The 24,874-nt window shown below is 34.2% G+C and overlaps 1 protein-coding gene across 4 annotated transcripts in view; it reads left to right on the forward strand.

Annotated features, from left to right (window-relative positions):
• LSAMP (limbic system associated membrane protein) overlaps positions 1-24,874 on the forward strand; it is a 652,229-nt gene that overhangs the window by 348,180 nt on the left and 279,175 nt on the right. The window lies entirely within an intron of this gene.

Raw genomic sequence — 24,874 nt, forward strand, 5'->3', positions numbered from 1 at the left:
ATGCTATTTGGAAAAACAAAAATTTCCAGGGGCCTTGATATCCTCTCAGCTGGCCAGCTTCTCTATCAATTGTATCTCCATTTAATGCTAAGTTATTTGTGAGTAAATCCAATGACCAGGCTCTACAAAGTCACTGGAGACAATCTGCTTCTAGATTGGGGTTTCCAAGGGCACATCTGAGACATGGTTTATAGGATGAAAACCCTAAGTGGCATACACATGCCCCCAAACTATAGCTCTCATGGGTCCCTTTCCCCATGATTGCAGAATGAGAACAAAGCTGATCAGCTCCACAATTTTATTGCAAGCAAAGTCAAACCACCAGCAGCTTCAATCCATCTATCAGGAAAGATCTAAGCACTAACAAATATTAAGGCTGTGTTCATGTATTCTTGATTTACAATTTTATGTAAATTTAATGCAAATCAGGCATGGCCCTAGGGCTCCTGTCAGGATTCCAATGCAGTCAAGTGGTGTGGGAAAGTTTGACTGTAGCTTCTATTAATGTGTTATGGAATTGATTATTGCAGCGTTTAAATTATTGCTCTCCCAACTCCTCTGATTAATAGATGGAAACTGGAGTGAAATACATCGGAGACTGTCTGGTCCAGAGGTGGTTTAATCATGTGACCTCTATCTTGGTCCATTTGGAATGGCTGATAGCTTCATTTTATTGCTTGTTAAAGGCATGTCTACTGACTTGCAAAGTTCCTATAACAGTCCAGGCATAGAATGTTTTCCTTGTAGTTGAGTACAGAGTGCTAGAGCTTATAACATGATACTTCAAAGCTTAGATCTCAGGCAGTCCATTTAAATGTGTAAACATAACCAGAGATGTGTAAATATGTAAATGGGTTAATTTGCCATCTCCCTCAAAAACACTAGTATGACATATATTTTCCCTCTCTCTCTCTTACATACACACATACACACACAAACACACTTTCCTCAAAATAAAAGAAGTTCTACCCCGTGCAATGGCAGATGAAGGGGAGGCAACTAGTTTTCTTAAAGACCCTCAGAAAAGATTTCATCCAATAACCAGCTCCATATTTTATTATGAGATTCGTACACAATTTTAATTCCTTTACAGCCTTTAGTGACACTGGAAAGCCACTAGAGACCACAACTAGAAAATGTGTATTGTACTATACTAAATAAAATTGAACAATTTAAGTGTATTTCTTGGTTTCTAGATGAGGAAGCAGAAGTTCTTTAAATTTAGGTTACATGCTCAAGGTCACATGGAGAGTTTAAGGAGTGAGTAGTTTGGAGCCAAGGAGACTAAGAATCAAATCTGAAGCATTTTCAACTGGAAGGGAAATTTATTGTGATGACTTTAGAAACTATCATATCTGTATTTAAGTCAGCTCTTAGCACCAAATGTCCCAAGCCCTTCCCCCTTTTTTTTTCTTATTTATCTATGTTCATTTTAGTTATGAACTAAATGTACTAATCCTGAGGGGCTTAGAGCTAGAAGTAAGTTGGATCATATTTGCATATACCTTCATACCGTGTTGGCACAAATGAAATTAACTTAAATTTAACTAACATGAAGTCAAATTTAATAACTTCATATTAAATTAAATTTAACAAATCAATATTAAGTGATGGAAAAGAACCTACTAAGTGCCAGGTACTGTTTATTCTGTTGGGAAGCCTTCAAGGTTCTTCTACCTGGTCTAATAATTAAATTGACATGAAATAGATTAATAGGAAAAAATCAAATTTAATTTCATATGTATGGGTATCCACATAGACATGAGATTCCAAAGACAGGCAAAATGAGGTATATATATCATCCTGGGGTGCCTGGGTGGCTCAGTGGGTTAAGCCGCTGCCTTCGGCTCAGGTCATGATCTCAGGGTCCTGGGATCGAGTCCCGCATCGGGCTCTCTGCTCAGCAGGGAGCCTGCTTCCCTTCCTCTCTCTCTGCCTGCCTCTCTGCCTACTTGTGATCTCTCTCTGTCAAATAAATAAATAAAATCTTTAAAAAAAAAAAAAAAGAAAAATTTTATATATCATCCTGAACTAAAAAGAAGGGGCCACGGGTCTGGGACTTCAAAGGAAAAAGAAATCAACTCACGGGAAAATGAAGAAGAGTAAATGTTTGGTAAGCAAATGTTGCTGAGCCATCCAGAAACAAGGGGACATAGGGAGGACTTTGATCGAAGAGTGCCTGCAAGGATTCTCCTTATCTACCACCCCAAGTTCATATTATATAATATAGTTATTTATGGTGATAGCTCTTTTGCTGGAGCAGGTCTTCTGTCTAAATTCTTTTAAGCAGTTAAGGGGAAGGTCAATTTTTCTTCCTGAGTCCTTGGACACTGATTATTTTTAGGTCTAAATAATCTGCATGCCAAAGGTGCAAATCTTGGGGCAACTCTTTCTGAACCCACTTTCCCATTTGGTTCTAATAATATTAATATTAAGTGTGTATTAATGACTTTATTAAAAATACATAAAATCTTCAAGTTCAGATATAATAAGGAGCCTGCCTAAGGCTGCCTGTTGGCTTAGGACAGGGTTTCAAACCCATATCTGTATGATTCAATATACTATTAAATATACTTTTTAATCATGTTGCTGTGGAAGAAAAAATGAGCCATAAAGCCTATACTTGAAAGAGAGATGAGGAAAAGATCTTCTCCTCATTGAGTCCAAGTCATGAAGGTTTTTTTTTTTTTTTACCATTATATGGATGTTAGCATTTTATATTGAGCTCCAGATGGCTGATCCACTTCTCTTTAGGACATTAAACCTTATGGTTATATCAGTAATTCTATCCCATCATCTTGTTTTCTTCATACTCTTTCGTACTTGTGCTTCAACCCTGTGTTTTCACCATATCAGCGATGCTATTTCTAGGAATGGCTGCCAGTCTTCCTTCCAGCCCCACAGCACCATCCTTCAAAATATGAGTTTTGAGTTTTTCAAATTCTGCCTTCCTCACCCTCCATGGTTTCTCTTCATCCAATTTAACTAGTCATTAAATAAATACTGGATTCTTTTTTTCCTTGCCTAATGGTGAGGACACCTTTAGCTCCAAGATGCTATGAGATATCAAGAAAGAAGAGCAGTTGAGAGTGTGGGCTTTGAAGTCACACTGCCTGCTTCAAATTTCAGTTTTCTTTCTTGCTACTTAAATAAATTTGGTGGTAAACTGCTTAATTTCTCTAAGGCTCAGTTTTGTCATATATAAAACAGACAAAATTTAAATTTTAAATACCCCCAAATTTATTGTAAGGGTTAAGTTAGAATTCTATGTAAGCCCCTAGTCCAGTGTCTGGATCTCATGAGTTCTCACCCACCAAGATGATAATAATGGTGATGATGATGGTGGTGATGATGATGATGGTGATATGATGATGACGGCAACCACGATGCTGCTGCTGCTCCCATATCTGTCACAAGGCTGACTTTGGTCCTATATCTATTGTCCAGAGGCTAACAACTGCTTCCACTTAATGCTCGTCACCCTTGTGGTGGGCTTCTTCAGCTTTAATTTTAGATCTTTCCTGTCCATTTTCTTCAGTTGTCCTTTCCTCAGCGTTCAATCTTTCACTTTTCTTCCTTAGGATTCTGACGGGCTTCTTAGACCAGTATCACTTTAAAGTTCTTAGTTACCTTTATTAAGAATATTAAGGAGAAAATTCAGTATGCTTCACAGTAACACTTAGAGTGTTTGTTAAGTTTTTTAATTTTTAAATTAAATTTATTTATTTTCAGCATAACAGTACTCATTATTTTTTCACCACACCCAGTGCTCCATGCAATCCGTTTAGACTGGTGGGAGCTTCCCAGAATTTCTGATGAAGTAGTTCTGGAGATAGGGGCTGAGACTATGCATTTCTAACATATTCAGAAGTGATAATGATGCTACCAATGCGAGGACGACACTTTGAGAACCACTGCTCTAAAAATGTGTATACCTTAAGAACATCAGAAGAAATATTCCTGCATAATTTCATTAATTTGAGATAGTTTTATACCCACAAATACTCCTAAAACTAATCTCATTGAACATGAGACAGGGAATAGGTAGATTGACAAATACCTTAAATTTCATGGTAACATCTTGAGCCCTCTGAGATTGCTTACCTAGCCTAGTTCTGTGGAAAGAAAAATCTCTCTTCCCAAACTGTCCATTTGCAGATAGCAAAGCTAAAAAAAAGAAGGGGAAAAAAAAAAAAAAAAAAAAAAGGTTGAGACACAAAACTGCTCCAGGCTTCAAAAATCTCATCTGTATAAATTTTAAATATTTGTATCCCCTCATGTTTTTCATGTTTCATTTTCCCTGGAAGCCTCCTTTTCTTTTATATGTATTCCCATCACATTAGTGACTGTTTAACATCACCAACATTTTCTGTCTAGGTTTTTATCAGTTCATGAGGGTCATTACACATAAAATACCCTGTGTTAAAATAAATATGCTACATGGTTCACTAAACTCAATCTTTAGCGAAATGACATCTCTACACACCTTCCTCATGAGATACACAAGTGAAAGTTTTGCATCAGCAAATATACAAATCAATAATGATCTCTGGGTTGACTTGTGATTAGTAGTATTAAATGATACATCTGTGGAAGTCAAAGTTATTCAAAAGAAACATGCATTTGAGATACTTAATGAATGGTGGGACTCATTTCTCAAGCCAGGTATTTTGTTTCCCACACCACCTTCTTTATAGATTCTGAGATAAAAGATTAAGAGAACATCATCCTTAACTTTAATAAACAATGTACTTTAACATCCTTCCTATTAATAATGCTCATTTCTTCTCCAGAGGTTATCCTCCTATGATATATATATATTTTTTCTGACCATGCCACAAATGGAAGCACTTGCATTACAACTGTATTTCTCTTTATGTGATCCTAGCATAACCTGCAACAAAGTCAACAATTTGGTTTATTATACTTGTCAAAATGTAGACTCCTGAGAACCACTCCCAGAACAATTAAACCAAAATCCCTGGGAATATAGTCAAAATGTGCAAATACACTGTGCTCTTCAGACAATTCAGATATATGTGAAAAACCTAGAACTACTGTTCTAGGGATCTAAACAATTAGTGAGAAGAATTTGCAGCTATCTGCTTGTTCATTTTCCTGCATGACATAGCATCAAATTGGATATAAAGCTCTGTGGAGCAGATGCTAGAACCTTATAATAGAAAAATAAAAATAAAATAAAATAAACCTATGTCCTTATGAAAACAGATGTTCTTGAGTGCTGGGAATAGTAGCCTCAAAAATGTGATTTTTTTTTTAAACTATAATATTCAGAATCTTCATGTGTATAAGAATACAAAGGACACCCTAACATGACAGGATTTTTAGAAAGTGAACCGCATTTTTAAATATCTTATGCAGGAGCACCTGGGTGGGTCAGTCAGTTAAGGAATGGATTCTTGGTTTCAGCTCAAGTCATGATCTCAGGGTCATGAGATCTATCCCTGCATCGGGCTCAGCACTGAGTGTGAACTCTGCTGTAGATTCTCTCCTACCCCCTCGGCCTCCCACCCCTGCTCACACTCTCTCTCTCAAATAAATAAATAAATAGATAAAGTCTTTATAAATAAATAAATATCTTATTCACCATCCCTTGCAATGTTTATCATATTTTCAAATTTTTATTACATTGTACTTGTGCTCAAGTACCATACTAAAATGATCATTTCCATGTTGAGTCTTTTGCTCTCTTTTTATGCTATTCTAACTTGGTTAGCATTTAATTGTAGAAATGCCCTAATCTGCATATAATAACATTGGAGATTTTTTAGAAAACATTTTTTGGTTTTTTAAATGTATTTCTAAATTAATAAATGTTTAAATTTCACTATAACAGTAAAGAGAATACCAGATATTTTTCTCATCACTGTGATACAGGTCATATGCATGGATTCTGAGACTATTACATGTAAGGAAATTTATTGCATGATTACCTTAATTAAGCCAATAACATTATGGAAAAAAATGAAAGTGGCACTCCTTGTAAGATCATATTTGGCCTTTTCTTTCAAATCCACATTCCTAAAAAACCAAATTTTCTGTACCTCATTAATTTTAGAATATTCATATTGACTTAAAATTGTAATTCTATAGATTCCCTTTTAATTTAATAATTGAAAACTCAACTCTTAAGAAACACAAATGTAATTTTTTTCATGAATACTAGTCTAAAACTTATTGTTTCTAGGATTCTTAGAAGTATTTTAAATCCTATCAAACATTCCTTATTTTGATATGAATGTAGTTAGTACCCAGAACTCCAAGCAGATTTCTCTTTTATCTCTCTTAATCTGTCTTTTCTTTATTTCTTTCATTACTGTATTCCCCTTTTATTCCACTTTGTTTTCCACAGTTTTAGTTACCCACAATCAACTGTGGTTTGAAAACAAATGATCCTCTTTCTGACAAATAGTCAGAAGGTCAATAGTAGCCTAACATTATAATGCCTATGTCATTCACCTCGCTTCCTCTCATCACACAGGCATTTTGTCATATTATCACAAGAAAAAGTGTGAATACAATACAATAGGATACTTTGAGAAAGACCACATTTACATAGCTTTTATTATAATATATTACAGTATACAATATATTGTTCTTTTTATTATTAGTTATTATTTTGAATCTCTTATTGCACTTAATTTATATGTTAAACTTTATCAAAGGTATGTATGACTGTATAGGAAAAACCACAACATCTGTAAGGCTTAGCACTATCCATGGTTTCAGGCATCTACTGGGGGGGCTCTTAAAACATATCTCCTGCAGATAAAGAAGGGGCCTACTCTACTTCCCTTATTCGCCTTTCCCTTCCATCTTTATTCTTTACCTTCTTTAAACAGCATCGTGTTACACTGATTGTTTTTTCAGTAACTTAACATTGTCTACAAAATTTCATATAAAATAATTTGCCAGTGCATTCTAATTGAACTTAGCCTGGAGCTCTTCATATTTTTAGCACAATCTAATAAAATAAGGAATTTTAAATCTTCTTTACTTAGATTTGATCTATGGTTAATTTTATTGATTATTGAGAATCATAATGATTAACTGGAATTCTCATTTGGAATTTATATGCTGAAATCTACTAATTTTTCTATTCTATTATTCTATTCTAATTATTCTATTCTATTCTTCAGCTTAATTTTTCAAACAGTAGCCTCTTGATTGCCTATTAAAACCAGATTCTGTCTTTAAGGACATCACTATCCACATCAGCAATCACACAGCTTAATATAATGGGAATAAGTGAGTTTTGAGGACTAAAATATTTGAGATTATTTTTGGGGGGAGGAAAAATTTTTATGTATCCTTCAAAGTTCTTCTTGAGAGTCATCTAAGAATCATATTGACATGAGACAAATTAGCAGGAGAAAAACAAAACTTTAATAAAATTTATGCGTTCTGTATACATGTGAGAGACCCAGGAATACTAAGGAATTCCCCAAAATGACTAAAGCCATCATTTTAAATGCCATCTTCAGCTAAAGTCAAAAGATGTTGGAGGTGGGAGTCAGTTGTGGGGACTTACCAGGAGAAGCACGGTAACAGTAGTTAAGATTGCTGTGCAGAGCTAAAATCATTCCCTTCTCCATGGATAGGAGTTTCCAGAGACTTAGAGTCAACTTCCTCTTCCTGGTACAGCAAGGGAGACACTCCCACAAATGGAGATTTCCTTTACAAATGTAAATGTCTCTTACAAATGGAAAACTTCTACTCAGTTTTCAGAGCTTCTGTTCTGTTTGCAGTTTTAAGTTGATATTCCACCTGTGAGAAGGACTTCAAATTTTATCTAAATCAAGCTCATCTCCCCCAAATTAATTACTATCTCCAAGCTTTCTATATGTATTTGCAGTCCACCTTTTAGCTATCAAAAGAAATCAAGTATCTACATCCCCGTATTTTCTATTCTAGCTTGCGTTTGTCCTTGAAGATGACAGAAAATAAGGGACCAGAGACAAAGTTATTTTAAAACCCAGGGTTGGCTCTGTGTAAAAATTGACTCACTGAAAAGAAGGAAAGCTACGTGAAGACAGAGAACAATTAAAATCAGCTATATTGAAATCTTGAATCTTTATACCATTATACCAACTTTAACATATTATAGTCAGAATTTTGATGGTGATCAGGAAGAATTTGGGAGTAGGCATTTACTCCATTTTGGAACTGCATATACTAAATTGTTTAGCTGTATTCAGTTTTCCTTACATTTATTGTTTTCCTTACATTTATATATCATATGTGACAACTGACAGATGGGCTAGTTTTTATATAGATATTTTACCTATCAAGATAAGGATAGCTACATCTGTAATTTTTTTTACCCTCGTAATATTTTTAAATAATACTGTAAGCTACTTTAAATTGTGATCATCAGTAACATTTATGTTTTCTACAAATTACCAAAAACAAATACCCCCCCCAAAAAACCTGTGTACTTTTAACAATATTAAAGGCAATTTTGGAAGTCATATATTTAATACTTAAGAAAGATGGCATATATATTTATTTATATTTTTGATATACAAGTACTTTTATTGTTTTCAATTTGCTCTAAATAGGTAACATTTATTTTTGAACAATGAGATGATTTGGTTTATATTTAAAATTTGTCAAGTCTTAGATGTACTTCAGTGACAAAGTATAGAAAACATAATAAAGCCCCTTTCCTTATTCTCAGTCAAAAAGCTAATGGGCAAGGTCAAGTGTAGTGGGAAGGCAACCCAACTTGTGCCAGGGCCTACCCAAATGGAATACAAACACTACAGGGCCCAGGGCTCACAAAAGGACAACATCTAAATGAGGAGGTAGTCACAGAGGATTAGGACCTTAGCTACAGTCAAGAAAATTGAGAAAGTTAGTAAATATATTGAGGTTAATGATAACCAATTTTTCATTATTGGGGAAGAGAAGTATAAATATGGAAAGGGGAGAGCTAAAATGAACTAGATGGTGTTAGATCAAAATTGGAGTTATTAGTGTTTATTCATGAGTTTTAACAGAAGATAGAGAAAATGATGTCTACTTATTTGTATATTTTCTACTCTTGCCCACTGAGAGGGCCTTAAAGCACTTACACCTCAGTAGCAGTGAGCTTAGCTGGCATCCAGATGTTGATTTTAGAATATCACTGTTAACATAGGCAGTAATTTCTTTGACATCAACCATAGCAACATTTTTCTATATATGTTTCCTAAGTCAAGGAAAACAAAAGCAAAAATAAACTATTGGGACTACACTGAAACAAAGAAGCTTTTGCACATCAAAGGAAACCATCAACAGATCAAAAAATTAGCCTACTGAATGAAAGAAGATATTTGCAAATGATATCCAAAATATATGAACAATATATAAAACACAACACCCAAAAACAAATAATCTGATTTAAAATGGGCTGGGAAACTAAACAGATATTCTTCTAAAGATGGCCAACAGACACATGAAAAGATGTTCAACATCACCCATCGTAAGGGAAATGCAAATCAAAACCACAATGAGATACGACTTTACATCTGCCAGAATGGCTGTTATCAAAAAGTAACAAGTGTTGCTTCTTGTTATGGAGAAGATATGGAGAAAAGGGGCCCCTCATGTACTATTAGTACAGTACACTGTAAATTGGTATAGCCATTGTGGAAAACATTATAGAGGTTCCTCCAAATATTTAAAATATAAATATCATATGATCCAATAATTCTACTTCTGGGTATTTACCCAAAGAAAATGAAAACACAAATTTGAAAAGATACATGCAGACTTATGTTTATTACAGCACTATTTACAATAGCTAAAATATGGAAGCAGTCTAAGCATCCATCAGTAAACAAAGAGATAAGATAGATATATATATATAGATATCTAGATATATCTAGATATATCTAGATATCTAGATATCTAGATATATAAAAGGACATAAAAAAGGATGAGATCTTGCCATTTTGACAACATGGATGGACCTAGAGGGTATTATACTAAGTGAAATAAGCCAGACTGAGAAAGACAAATACCTTATGATTTCACTCATATGTGGAAGCTAAACAACAAAACAAATGAATAAACAAACAAAAAACAGAATCAAACCTATAAATACAGAGAACAAACTCATGGTTGCCAGAGGGATGGAGGTTTGCAAAATAGGTAAGCTGGAGTGGGAGATAAGGTTTCCAGTCATGGAATCACTAAGTCAAGAATACAAGGCAATACTCAATAATATTGAGTATTGGGGAATACTCAATATTAGGGAATTAGGGAATACTCAATAATATTGCAAAAGTATTGTATGGTGGCAGGTGGTAGCTACCCCTGTGATGAGCATATGATAAAGTATAGAGATCTTGATTCACTATGTTGTACCCCTGAAATTAATGAAACATTGTATATCAATTACACACAAATATATATTTTTTTTTTTGAAAATAGAGATCCCTCTCCAGCAATAGGAACAAAGGTTACTTAGAGAAATAGGTGATTCCAGGACTGGGACAAGGAAGGAACAATATGAGCTTGGAACATCTTCTGTGTCATTAAGCAAGGAGGATTTCAAAGAAAAACTTGGCATATCAAAAGTATACAGAAGCCAGCTTAAAATGGATTTCCACTTGCCAATTCTGAGACAATTTGGTTATTAAAATAAATAATAGCAACATATTACAATGCTGATATAAACTAGATAGTAGTTGTGCAATAAAGAGAATATAAAGCTCTTTCTCATAATGGAATATCAACTAATAAATGTAGAAGGAATGATGGAATTGAATATTATCATTTGGCATCATTGTAGAAATAATCAGTTCAGTCAAGAAACATCAGTGGATTCTAAAAATAGCAGATAAAAATGAAATAAGGACTGAGTTTTTTACATAATCTCAAAGTAGCTCCCCACAAACTATTAAGTAATATTTATTAAGGGGAAAAAAGAGTAAAAAAGAAAAAAGTATAAAAATCTAGTTGACAACATTCACCATTAATATTATTAGTAATAGGACAAGTTGGCATCATGTGCCAAATGATAAAATGCAATAAGCAGAATATAGCATCACTTCTGTGATATGTCTATCAAAATCTGATTCTAATCAGAAGGAAATGTTGGGCACACCCAAATGAAGGACATTTCTATGGAAGAACTGACCTGTAATCTCATAAGTGTCAAGGTTATGTAAGTTAGGAGAGACAGTGGAACTTCCCCAGATTGAAGGAGCTTGAGATGTGGTATATCTGGGTGTAATATGTGAACTTACTTTAGAACATTTTGCTAGAAAGACATTACTGGAACAAATGACAAAACTTGAATAGAGTCTCTGTGTGAAGAATATATGGGGGTTCTTTGTATCATTTGTGCAATTTTCTATAAAATTGAAATTATTTCAAAATAAAAGTAAAACAGGCTCCATAACACTTAAGGTAGGTATCAGGGTTAAATACTAGTGAATAAAATCCAAAATTGTATTATATACTAAATGTAGCATAATCAAGTAGGATTTTTTTCAAGCACAATCTATTATAAAGAAATATTAATACTCATAATTTAGTAAACTTAGTCTGTAGTAGATATCTTTTTTAACATGATAAAGATAGATAGCCTTAACAGTAATTGGTTCAGGAATAAGGGAGGGATACCAAAATCATTACTTTTTTTAAAGATTCATTTATTTGTTTTAAAGAGAGAGAGACACACAGGAGCGAGGGGAAGGCAGAAGGAAAGGGAGATACAGACTCCCCGCTGAGCGCCCCCCCCCACCCCCCAGTGCAGGGCTCAGTCTCAGGAAACTGAGATGATGATATGAGCTGAAATCAAGGGACCAATGCTCAACCAACTGTGGCACCCAGGAGGCACCCCATCAACAATCATTACTTAACATTATTCTAGAGATTGTAGTCAATGCAATGGGAGAAGCAAACAAATTTTAAAAATTTAATTGTAGGAAAGGAGGAGAGAAACAATATTTTTAGGTAAAATAATTACTAACTTTAAAAAAATCCTAATAAATTAATGACAAAAAACCATTAGCACCAATAGCCATTTGATAAGTTGTCCTATTTTCTAAAGAACTATATAAAATTAATAGTTTTTACATTTGGTTATTAGAAACACATAAAATATTCTATAAAATGACCATTCATGAAGTTTCAATAATATAAAAACATTTAAGAATAAATTAAATAGTTCCCTGATGCCAAGTTATATTGAGCACTTTTTCATGTGTCTGTTAGCCATCTGGATGTCTTCTTTGCAGAAATGCCTGTTCATGTATCCTGCCCATTTCTTGATTGAGTTCTTTGTTCTTTGGGTGTTGAGTTTGATAAGTTCTTTATAGATTTTGGATACTAGTCCTTTATCTGATATGCCATTTACGAATATCTTCTCCCATTCTGTCAGTTTTCTTTTGGTTTTGTTGACTGTTTCCTTTGTTGTGCAAAAGCTTTTGATCTTGGGAAATACAAATCAAAACCACAATGAGATAACATCTCACACCAGTCAGAATGGTTAAAATTACTAAGTCAGGAAATGACAGATGTTGGTGAGGATGTGGAGAAAGGGGAACCTTCCTACACTGTTGGTGGGATTGCAAGCTGGTGCAGCCACTCTGGAAAATAGTATGGAGGTTCCTCAAAAAGTTGTAAATAGATCTACCCTATGACCCAGCAATGGCACCACTGGGTATTCACCCTAAAGATATAAATGTAGTGATCCGAAGGGGCATGTGCACCTGAATATTTATAGCAGCAATGTCCATAATAGCTAAACTATGGAAAGAACTTAGATGTCCATCAACAGATGAATAGATAAAGAAGAGGTAGTATATATGTACATACACACACACGCACACACACATACACACACACACAGGAATACTATGCAGCCATCAAAAGAATCAAAAATCTTGCCTTTTGCATTGATGTGGATGGAACTAGAAGGTGTTATGCTGAGCAAAATAAGTCAGTCAGAAAAAGACAATTATCATATGATCTCCCTGATTATGAGGAAGTTGAGAGGCAGGGCCAGGGGTTGTGGGGGTTAGGGAAGAAAAAAATGAAACAAGATAGGATCAGGAGAGAGACAAACCATAAGAGACTCTTAATCTCATGAAAAGAATTGAGGATTGCTGGGTTATGGACAATGAGGAGGGTATGTGCTATGGTGAGTGCTATGAAAAGTGTAAGCCTAATGATTCACAGACCCAATCCACAGACCTAATTATTTAGGCAAATAATACATAATTAATTAGGCAAATAATACATTATATTACATTATATTATATTACATTATATTACATTATATTATTTGCCTAATTATAGGCAAATAATACATTATATATTAATAAAAACAAAAACAACAACAACAAAACAAAATAAAAAGAATAAATTCATTAAACAGTGTAGAGAACTTAAATGCAGAAATCAATAGCTCTACCTAGGAAGATAAAATGATGTTTTGTATATCTGGTTTTTGTTTGTTTTTTAATGGAAGGGAAATACTTCATTTTTGAATGGACACACAAATAATGTAAGGCAGCAGTTCTTCCCAAAGTAAATATAGAACTTTTTTGTATCTAAAAATTACTTTGAGAGATTTTTTTTAAAAAGATTTTATTTATTTATTTGAGAAAGAGTGAGAGTGAGAGAGAGAGAGAAAGATCACAAGCAGGAGAAATGGGAGAGCTCAGCCCCACTGAGCAGGGAGCCTGTCCTGGGGCTCAATCCAAGGATCCAGGACCTGAGCCAAAAACTGAGCCACTCAGGCGCCCCTGCTTTGAGGGATTTTTTTTATTGAATTTGTACTAAATTTATCAAAATAATTACAAATAGGTGGGCAGAAAGAAATAATTTTTTAAATTGTTTTATTGGAGCAGGAAAATTCTTGTACTGCTAGATGCTAACATATGTTGTTAAGATAAAATTATCAAAACACCATATTTTTGGTTTAAGAGTGACCACATCTATGGATATAAATGAAATGTGTAAAACACTACCACATGTAATTAGAACACACGTGAACTAGATTTATTTAAAATCATGGCGAAGGTATGATTATTCAACAGATGGTTTCAAATAACTAAAGAAAAAATAGAATTGTATTTTAACTGAAAAAACACTCATGAAAATTAGTATCATATTTTTTTAAAGACTTAAAAGTAGAAAATCAAGGAAAAAGCTGGTCCAACCATCAATAAGTATGTACCTTAACAGAGTTAAGAAGGCTTTCTTAATATAAAAGCAAGTGCAATGAACACAAAGAAAAAAATGAGTAAATTTTACGATGTATATATAAATGTATAAAATTAAGGGAAGTGATAAAATGATTTAAAAACAAATTGTTAAAAAATAAAGTTTTAATATTGGTATATGAATACAGTTCAACAGGTCAATTAAGAGAAAAAATAGCAATATAGAAAATATGACTAAAATTTGTCTAAGGGCATAAAATTACCAGTTTACAAAAGGACCTGTGGATATAGCACACATATGAAAAACTGAAAACCTCACTAATAATTAAGGAAATGCAAAATAAAGCAGCAATAAATTATCTTTTAGACCAATAATACTGGGAAAGGGTTAACAAAATGTGGCTAGCCTGAATTGGCAAGTCAGTATGAAAACTGACACTTTCATATCTCCCTGTTGAGAGTGTAAATTAGTAGAAACTTTGCTAGGGTATTGTGAGAATGTCTATCAAAGTTTTAAAACGTATTTGTATCATTTGACCCAGTAATTCCACTTCCATGAAAATCCTTTGAAATACAAACAGATTATTGTACAAAGTGGTCACCACCAAATTATTTTTAAAGAAAAGTATGAAAACACCCTAAGTATGCAGAATAAGGAATGAGGAGGTTAAATTAAGGTCTTTTTCTAGGCAGAAATACCACTACAGTGAACATGAGAGTAGCGGTGAGCACTCAGACCTCTCCCCTATGTTTACAACTTTTGTCCTTTCGGTATTGGGATGTTTTCTCTTTCTTCCAACTAAAAACTCTGACCCACACAACTAAGCAGCCATTGACTATCATGCTTTATAAAACATGTTATTACATGATAAATGTTTGCTATATATGATTAAGTGAAATGGTAGGTTACAAAAAAGTATAATCCGTACCCTGAATTTTGTAAACTATAATAAATGTACACATCATATGCACTCATACATCCATTGGAAAAAAAGAAAGAATGAAATATGCCAAAAATGTTTTTACAGTAATTTTTAAAGTATTGTCTTTATAGGTAAATTTTTACATTTTTTTGTTTCCAAATGTGTGTGTGTGTGTTTACGTGTGTGTGTGCATATCATCTTTGGAGAATAGCCTAAAAATTGTTAAAATAATAATCATGATTATTGAAAGGACAGACTTTTAGAAAAATTTTCAGAGCACAATTTCTCTTTGGTGCCTTCAACCTCCATTTTTTTATTGTCCTTTTTTTTCCTCCATCCTTTCATCATTCCCTTGCCTGAGTGTTTTTCTATTTCTTTTCCCAGAGTAGAAGTAAACTCATAAAATCATGTATTCTAAAAATAATGAGGACTTAATTTCTTATGTCTTACAAAGATGTATTCTTTCTATAGCAGATATTATAAAGATAATGCTAAACACACACACACACACACACACACACACACACACACACACATTACAATGTCTTGGAGAAGAGGAACAACACAGAGATTTTATGTGAAAAGACCTTCTCAGCCTCCTCAAATTGAGTACAACTATGGAATAAACAAGTTTTTGTATAAACTTCTAAGTCATATCCTGATTTCAAAACAAAACAAACAAACAAACAAACAAAACAAAATAAAAACCTTCTCCCTAAATTTTTTTTGGATGCTGCTTTAATATTGAATTCATTTGCCTGTCTACCCAAGCTTGGAGCCCAAGTAGTGAGTGCTAATGATCAGCATTTTAGTAGTCTCCTTCCTGGAACCCTAAATTCAGGTCTATTTGATTTTATCTTGTTTTGACCCCTTCTGTCCCTAGCCAAGGGGTAACTCCATACTATTCTTCTCTACCTTATCTAAAGGTTGCTAGGAAATGAGATATCATAATATTTTATTTAATATACTACAAAGTCATGCTAATCTCAGCTGAGTCCTCATGTTTTCTAGAAATCTCCATTCATCACTAGCTTATTTTCAATGCAATTGCCTAAAATGTTTCTTTCTAGTCTTCTTTATTCTAGGTTTACAAACTTCCACTGTTCCTCTCTTTTTAAAGTACCAATCTTTTTAGAATTTTTTCCATTTATGCTCTTTTGAAAAAATTCTATTAGATATACTGCTAATAATTCTTTTTCTTTTTTTGCAATTCCTTTTCTTCTTATGTCCTGAAATAATGCCCTTAGTATTTTGTCTCTCAGACTATACCAACGTGAAATTTTTAGTTATATGGTCTTATTTCTGTATGTTTCATCATACCTGTCCACGCTTCTCTCTTTTTCGAATTCTGTCCATTGATGACCTCATCTTTAATGTAACATCTGTATGTAGAGTTTTAGTCTAACTCTTTGTTGCCAGTCTTTCCACTGCCGGGGTGGGGGGTGTAGTAAAGAAACCTAGTCCAAAAATACTTCATGAGCATTTTTTTCTGTTTACCAGATACTCCATGTTTATTGTACACAAGTCAAAATTAACCACTCCTCCAAAGTAGCTCCTCCTCTTCCTTCTGATTTCCCTTTTTTCCTTTTTTTAAAAGTATTTTGTTTATTTGAGAGAGAGTGTAAGAGAAAGAGAGAGAGAGAGATTGAGAGAATGAGGTAGAGGAGGGGCAGAGGGAGAAACACGCACCCCATTGAGCAAGAAGACCAATGTAGGACTCAATCCCAGGACCCCAGGATCATGACCTGAGCCAAAGGCAGACACCTAACCAACTGAGCCACCCAGACACCCCTCCTTTTTTTCAATAACAGCACACTTGATCTCTCTGAATGGAGGGGTATTTCTAACTTTTCATCCCCATCTATCCCAATCTAACTTTTCTATTCAATCAGTCACATATTTTTTGTGAATCATGTTTTCTACATTCTCTATTTTAGTCCCTCATTACCACTTTCTCATTTTTTTTTTCAAGAAAAGTGGTATATCTTCCTCTTATCTTTCTGTATTCTAAACTGGCCTTAATATCACTTTAAGATATTTGTCAAATACAGCTCTGACATTAACATTCCTTGTCTCAAAACTTTTAACTTCTCATAACTGTGCACAGAATAATCTAGTTTACGAGTGATTTTTCCTCGATGTATTGTTCAACACTAACTTTTTATGTGCATACTCTATACCCTAGATAATTAAACTCTTCCCCAAATTTGTGAAAGTAGAGTTAGCCAGGCATGGAGTGTGAGAAAGAGAATTCCAAGTAGAATTAGGGCATGCGGCCAGTAAGCTGGAATATGGTTAGCAAGGAGGAATGGGAGACAAGAGGAGGCTGCAAAGATACACAGATCCTTGCAAGGAATTTAAGGATTTTATTTTGCTTTGGTTTTTGGAGGGTGTATTTGTGTATACCAAGTGTGATGGAAATCAATTGGAAATTTTATGCAGAGGAGTAACATGTTCCCATTGAAGTTTTTAAAAAATGACTCTAAACACTCTGTAGAATAGGTTTTTCTATCATGACTTATTTAACTGTACCATCCACAAGCAAACTCTCTCTTCTATAACACTAGAAGCACTTTATCCCTCTCTGAACACATATCATTTTCTACTTTATAACATGACTATTTGAATACACATCTTATCTCTTCTATTAGTATAAGCTCCCAGCATGTATGGACTATGTCTTGTTTCTCTTTGAAACCACACAGAACTTCAGAAAATAATAAGTTCAGAAAATACTTGATAAAGGATCAATAGTCTTACATTCTAACAATAACATCCAGGTTCTTAGTGGAGGGTAAAATCATATAAGGAATGTTCATAGTGGATGAAAGTCTTAGTCTTTACTCATTGTGATTCATCATCACCCTGCCTTTGTATGGAAGGAGCAAATCTTTCTAAATATCTGTACCCTATTCCTTCTATCTTTCAAACACCAATAAATCTCATCAACTTCTTTACAGTGGTCTAATAAACAGCACCCAACTAATAACTCTTTAATATTTTAAGTTTTCCAAAGAAAAAAAAGAGCAGTTTTCTCTTTTAATTTTTGCTATAATGAGGAAATATTAAATCTGAAAGATAAATTACTCTTTTCTATTAAATATCCAGTCACAAGGGCTGTACCAGGACTATAATTTAACAAAAATTAGAGTGTTTCAGAAGGCTCCAAAGCAGAAAAGAGGGGTAGCTATCTCTTTTCTGAATGCTGATTGGTTGCTGAACAGATATGGAATGGTTCATGAATGGGGGAAATGGGGTTATTCTTTAACATCCTGAAGAATCTAAAAACCTATGCAACTTTCATTGATTTACTCTCTGCTGGATAATCGTGCTATTTAAAATCGATGACATATTAACTTCTCTCAGAATGCCTCTATGGTGTAAACCATCCTTCATTTTTTGTTGAGAAATAAATTCTTTATTCACCAGCACCCCCCATTAAATGAGTTTCCATAGACTTTGGGGTTACCACAAGTTTGTACAACTTGTATTTTTTCATCGTTCTCCCCATTTCACTTCCATTTCATAATCATGTTTGATAACTTGAGAGTATAGAGTTTTTTTCAGACAGAGTAATCTTCAAGAGTCTCTGAAAAAAAGATGAATAAACTACCAATCTCTGCACATGGTTCATTACCCGTATCCCAGCAGAATCTTTCCTAAAAGTTCTTTAATAAAGAGAAACAAAACATTAGCTTGATGTTTCTGTTTGTTTTGTTTGACAGGGGATGAAGGGGAGAGTTTAGATTTTTTTAAATGGCAAGATACAGGAAAGGATATGTCCAGAGAGCAATAACCTCCCCGTATCTCTGACTCAGAACAAATTTTATAACAGTTTATTTCATCAACGTAAAAGAAAAGTTGTTTGAGTTACACTGTGTTAAAAGGGGGAGAAAAACCTGTTCAAGAATGCAGCCTGGCCAAATGGCCCTTGATTGATGGAGCAGCAACAACCAGGGGGTATTTGCCAACTCACCATTGCCAAGTCCTTAGAGTGATTTTGCTGCCTATGACAGCTGGTGTTCTCTATTGGAAGGCTGTGTCTGTATACATCTATGATTTGCATATTTATATACCTCGGCTGCTGTATGAGGTCTGCATTTCACAGCAGTGTGTGTAAGTTGTACAGCTTTGCTGCTTGAGTGCCTCTGGGCATGGGATGGTAGAATTTGTTTGGGTAAAATTAGAATTTTAAGGTTTTGCAGGTTAGCCAGTAATATCACATTTTCGTTCATCTCCCTCTTCATCATCTTACGGTAATATTTTTGAAGCATCTCTGCATGGGCTACCATTTGAGGCAGACACATTATATGCTCTCTCTAGGAGGCTACAGGCTCAGATATTAAGACATCATACACAGAAAGAAAGGATGACATCAAAGGAATATATTTAGTCAAGTTGAAGCCTAAAGAGGAAATTGTGGGACTTATACACTGAAGGGAGTTACTGATGCTTTTTTCTAAGTTGATTTAAGAAGGTAAGAATTTCTCGTGAACTCAGCTAAGCCTTCTCTTTCTAAGTAGTAATACCACAGAGTTCCTGGAATAGATAGGTTTTCCCCAGTTATTTGGAAGATCAGTTATGGAATGCAGAAAAAAAATGGGGGAGGGCTCTGGAGGAAAAGAATAAAAAAGCTTGAAGAAAACAGGAGTTGGATAAAACACAATGACTATGTGGAAATGAAGTGATTTTAAGAACAAAGAGGTGGTAGGTGATTAGGAAGAAATATATTAGGGTAGAAAGTGTCACATAAAGAATTTTGAAGGTAATTGATATGAATATTAGTCTTTGTTTCCTGTGAGACTGACAGTCTCTTAAGGTCAAAAAGCGTTATTTGGGTAAAAATGATGGGTGGGATCTTCAGTGATAGAAAGATAATCTGAAGTAAGATATTTTTGAAGTCAGCTTCTGGAAAATAGTAGTATCAGGAAGAGGACATCCAGATTAATGGTTGAAGAGAATGGGGCAATTTTTAGACAGGTAAACACTGTAATGTCGGGCAAAAATACCCAAAATGTGTCAGAAAACAATACAGAGTTTAAAAGTTAACTTAAGCTTTCTTCTAAGCATGTTTCCACTCGAGCGGCATGGACTGCCGTGGTAAGGCAATAGTTCCCATTTTGGAGAACCTACCATATGTGTCAGACATTCATATATCTACAAACTTCGCACAAACCCTCTAGAATGAGTATTATGAGCCCGGTTAAAGATGAGATAATGGAGGCAGAAAAAAATAAATAACTCACTTAGTTTCACACAATGAATATGTGGTAGTCCTATGATTCAGACTCGGGTTTGTCTGATTGCAGAAGTCATATCTTGCTTATTTTTTCGCTTGTTTTCCTAACATGCTGCTTCCTTGGACAGAGGAGCGATACAAAGAAAAAAGAGTGAACAGTTCTCTTGGGAATATTTAATTGGAGTTAGCAGGGAAATGGCCATCTGGAGATGTTGCTTATACGAAGTACTTGCTGGGTTTGTTCTGTGCATACCTGTGAAATGTGCGACGTTAAGTACTATGGTCCCTATTTGAGGAATAGAATGGATAAATGACTTGATTATGTTCATGTCAATGGTGTTGCTGAAAGTGAGTGTGATCCACGTGCCATATCTGCATTCATTCCAAATTACCACCTGCTAGTATAATACTGGTCACTGGAACAGCATTTTGATTGCCTTACACAGCGACAGCAAACAACAAACAACAATTACCACAACTATCAACCAAATATAGAAAACAAAATTAAATATATAGTTCTTAAAAACACTAAAGGTACAACTGCTTTTGAGGAATTACTATGTCATGAAATAATAAATATCATATTTTTTAAAGTTTTAATTTAAATTCTAGTTAGCTAACATACAGTGTAATATTAGTTTCAGGTGTATGAATCTGGTTTTTTAATCATCATTATTTCTCTTCTTATTTGGCTTGGCATAGTTACAGTTTGGACCCACTTTCAGCCTATTGGTCATATAGTCCAAATGAACAGCTGTTCACAGAATCCTTTGCTGGCTCAGTCACAAGCTGCAAGGTGAATGCTATCCACCCATCTACAGAAGAGGTGTTTTGTTTTTTGTTGTTGTTGTTGTCGTTGTTGTTGTTTTCTGGTTGTGTTGTCTTTTAAGAAATATCTATCAAAGTTCTGTTCCTGAATCTTGTTCTTATGCATCAGGTAAAAGTCTATCTGAAAACCAGTTCATACTTGATAAATTTTTAAAAAATATTTTATTTTTAAAATTATTTTATATTATCTTAAAACCAACATTTAGAATATTAGACTAAGGACCTGCTAAAATGCCATATATAGAATGCCAAAAAGATTTATTATGTAGTAGCTTAACAGCTTAGGTTCTAAGGTTAGAATGTATAGATGATGATATAGACTGATTCATTTGCTAGCTATGTGATTTGGTGCAAATTATGTTCTCTTTTGTGATTGTATTCCCTTTCCAGTAAAAAGTGAATGTAACAGTAATGTTACAGTTGTGTTAATGTGTGTGTGCATATGAAGACATTGAGAGAAAGAGTAATCTAAAGTCTTTTTCACATTACCTGACATATAAGTAGATGCTCAATTAATATTAGTGTTGTTGTTGTTGTTGTTTTAATTTTATTTACTTCACAAATGAGTTAGCTACATCTGGGCTATTCTGTACTAATTTTTTATATTAAGAAAAATATTTTAAATAGCTCACCAACCTGGATATCTATAGAGGAAAAGGATACAAATTTATATTCTATGTTTCTGAAATTTTTCATATTTATCTTATGTAGGAAATGCCAAATGCTTATGACATAGAAGAGGAAGAAAGTGTGCCTTTAGAAATTATGAATGAGGGCGCCTGGGTGGCTCAGTGGGTTAAGCCGCTGCCTTCGGCTCAGGTCATGATCTCCGGGTCCCGGGATCGAGTACCGCATCGGGCTCTCTGCTCAGCAGGGAGCCTGCTTCCTCCTCTCTCTCTCTCTCTGCCTCTCTGCCTACTTGCGATCTCTGTCTGTCAAATAAATAAATAAAAATCATTAAAAAAAATAAATTAAAAAAAAAATTATGAATGAGGTCTGATTCATCAAATTATTGATTTTTATTAGAACATTCTTCTTCTGAGACCAAACCCTAAAAAAGAAGAAAATATGACTATAGTTCACTGGATTACTCCTCTACATCAGCATTCATTTATTACATTTGCCTAGAATTTGGCCAAGGAAACAGTAAAAAGCAAAATCAATATGATTAAGTTAAAGGATCCTTCAAAGTATGAGGGAAAAATAGGCTTGGAGGGAAGAGGGAGTTAGAAGAAACATAAATGTTTTGATAGGATGCCATGCCTTCTGAAGAAAAGAGTATTCCCTTTTTTTTTTTGCAATAGATAATTCTAAAAGGTATTAAAATTAACCTTTATTTGATATTTTCCATATGCTTACATTATTCAAAACATTTTCATTTCCTAATTGGTCTTTATTTTGCATTCATATCTTCAATGCAATGTTGGGCTTTTATAGAGCAGGATACACAGCTATTCTATTTATTTTCCTGTAGGATCAATGAATCAATCCTTTTGAAACATGATATAAATTAAGTTGTTTTTGACAATGGATGAGAATAATCTTTTTCCCCCATTTAAAAGAAAAGTGGTTTAGGCTGCATTTTTTGTGTTTTGCCACTTCAGTGTGTTCTAGCAGCTTAATTGATTAAAAAAATCTACTGTGTAGTTCAGAAGGAGTAGTAGAAACTGTGTAGCAGTTTCAGTTGTAAAATGCTTAATGAGGTTTGTCAAATCCAAAGATCAGGATGCTATAAACAGAGGTCCAGATTTAGTGTTTAGATTAAATTAGAAAAATTTATTCTAATTTCTAGGTGGTTATTTGTATACACACACACAGCAAACAAAAACAAACATGTACAGACACAAGGAGTGTTATAAAAATAACAAGATTAATTTACAAACAATGTGAGTTATTTATAAATTCAAATTATTTTTATCCTCCAAAATAGTCCAGTCTATTTGAGTGGTATACTCTTCTTTAAAAGTTGTAATGCATTCACCTTTTTGAAGAATTTATTTACTGATAAATTTATGAACAATAAGAATTGTTGGTGAGGTGCCTGGTTGGCTCAGTCAGTCAGTCAGTAGACCATGGGATTCTTCATCTTAAGGTCATAGTTTAAGCCCCATAATGGGTGTAGAGATTACTTTCAAAAATTTAAGTAAAAAGAGGAATTTTTGATACTTTATGAATATTATTTTTTATATTTCTTTACTGAGCACAGTATTACCCAGCTCAATCACACATTTTAATTATTAATATTAGGATTTAGTCTTGGTAAATAAATATTTGTTGCCTTAGTACCAGGGTACCAAGATCTTAGGAATCACTTCTAAAAATAATTTCTAGAAATAATTTGAACAATAATTATATTATTGAAGTAAGGATATATTTCTCTAAAATAAAATTCCTGAAAAGCTCACAGATAGTAGCTAAAAGACAATAGTTCTGTGGGCATAATGTAAACATACTAGATATGTCTGTGTCAACTCATAATCACATATACACACAGATTATATCAATGTACCATAATGGAACAAATCCCATTTTATGATCTCTGTATTTACAAAAAGATAAAATTTTTGATGATACTCTACCATTTCAATTCAGTTAGATAAGAGAAGTGATAATAGTGGCTGTTAATAAAGCTATAAACCATTATTAATGTTATACACCTTGTCTCTCCCTTTTGGCTGACAAAGGTAGTTCTCCACAAATGGCACAATGCTGAACACATATGTCCAAGATGGAGTTTTTCAAGGTAATCCAAGCCATTCATCAGGATAAGATATGTTTAAGAGTCCTAACTAACAGGGTCATTTCCAGATGCCAAAAATTAAGGGAAAACACACTTAGGTGAACAGAGTTTAAAAGTAGAAGTCAAAAGTGGTAGCAGAACTGGTAAAGTGCCAAGACATTCAACAAGAGTAGAGTTGATAGGACTGGTCTTCACACTTAAAGCTAGGAGCTAAGAAGATCTGCCGCTAAGAAAACTAGCTGTAGAATAATTCCACCCCACTGTTCAAAGACCTAGAATACAAATAGTTCTGAATAACATCTGGATCTGAAACTAGAAATTTATCCACACCTGTATTGGTCTTTCTTACTTTCAAACACAGAAATAATTTAAAAATAAATAAATACTGGGCTCAGGGTTACCACACTTTGTTACTGTTTATTCAAGTGTACATAACAAATATATATTCAAAACTAATGATTATCACATATATCCAGCAAAAACGATCATGAGACAGGGCACCCAGTTGGCTTAGTGGTTAAGTGTCTGCTTTTGGCTCAGGTCATGTTCTTGGGGTCCTGGAATTGAGCCCTGCATCAGGCCCCAGGGAACCTTTTCTCCCTTTCTTCCCTCTGCCTCTTCCCCTGGCTTGTGCTCTTGCTGTCTCTCAAAAAAAATAAATAAAATCTTAAAAAAGAGAATCCTAAGATGACCCCATAAGGGATATCTTTGACCTAGCACTTCTTTCAGGTAATAATTTCCATTCAAGATGAGTTTACAGATTGAAAATCTATAAAGCTCAGGGTGCCTGAGTGGCTCAGTGGGTTAAGCGACTCCCTTTGGCTCAAGTCATGATCCTGGAGTCCAGGGATGGAGTCCTGCATCAGGCTCCCTGGCTCCCTGCTCAGCAGGGAGTCTGCTTCTCCCTCTGACCCTCCTCCTTCTCACACTCGCGCTCTCTCGCTCTCTCTCTCTCATG

The sequence above is a fragment of the Mustela erminea genome, chromosome 1, assembly GCF_009829155.1.
Source record: "Mustela erminea isolate mMusErm1 chromosome 1, mMusErm1.Pri, whole genome shotgun sequence".
NCBI classification, from domain to species: Eukaryota; Metazoa; Chordata; class Mammalia; order Carnivora; family Mustelidae; genus Mustela; species Mustela erminea.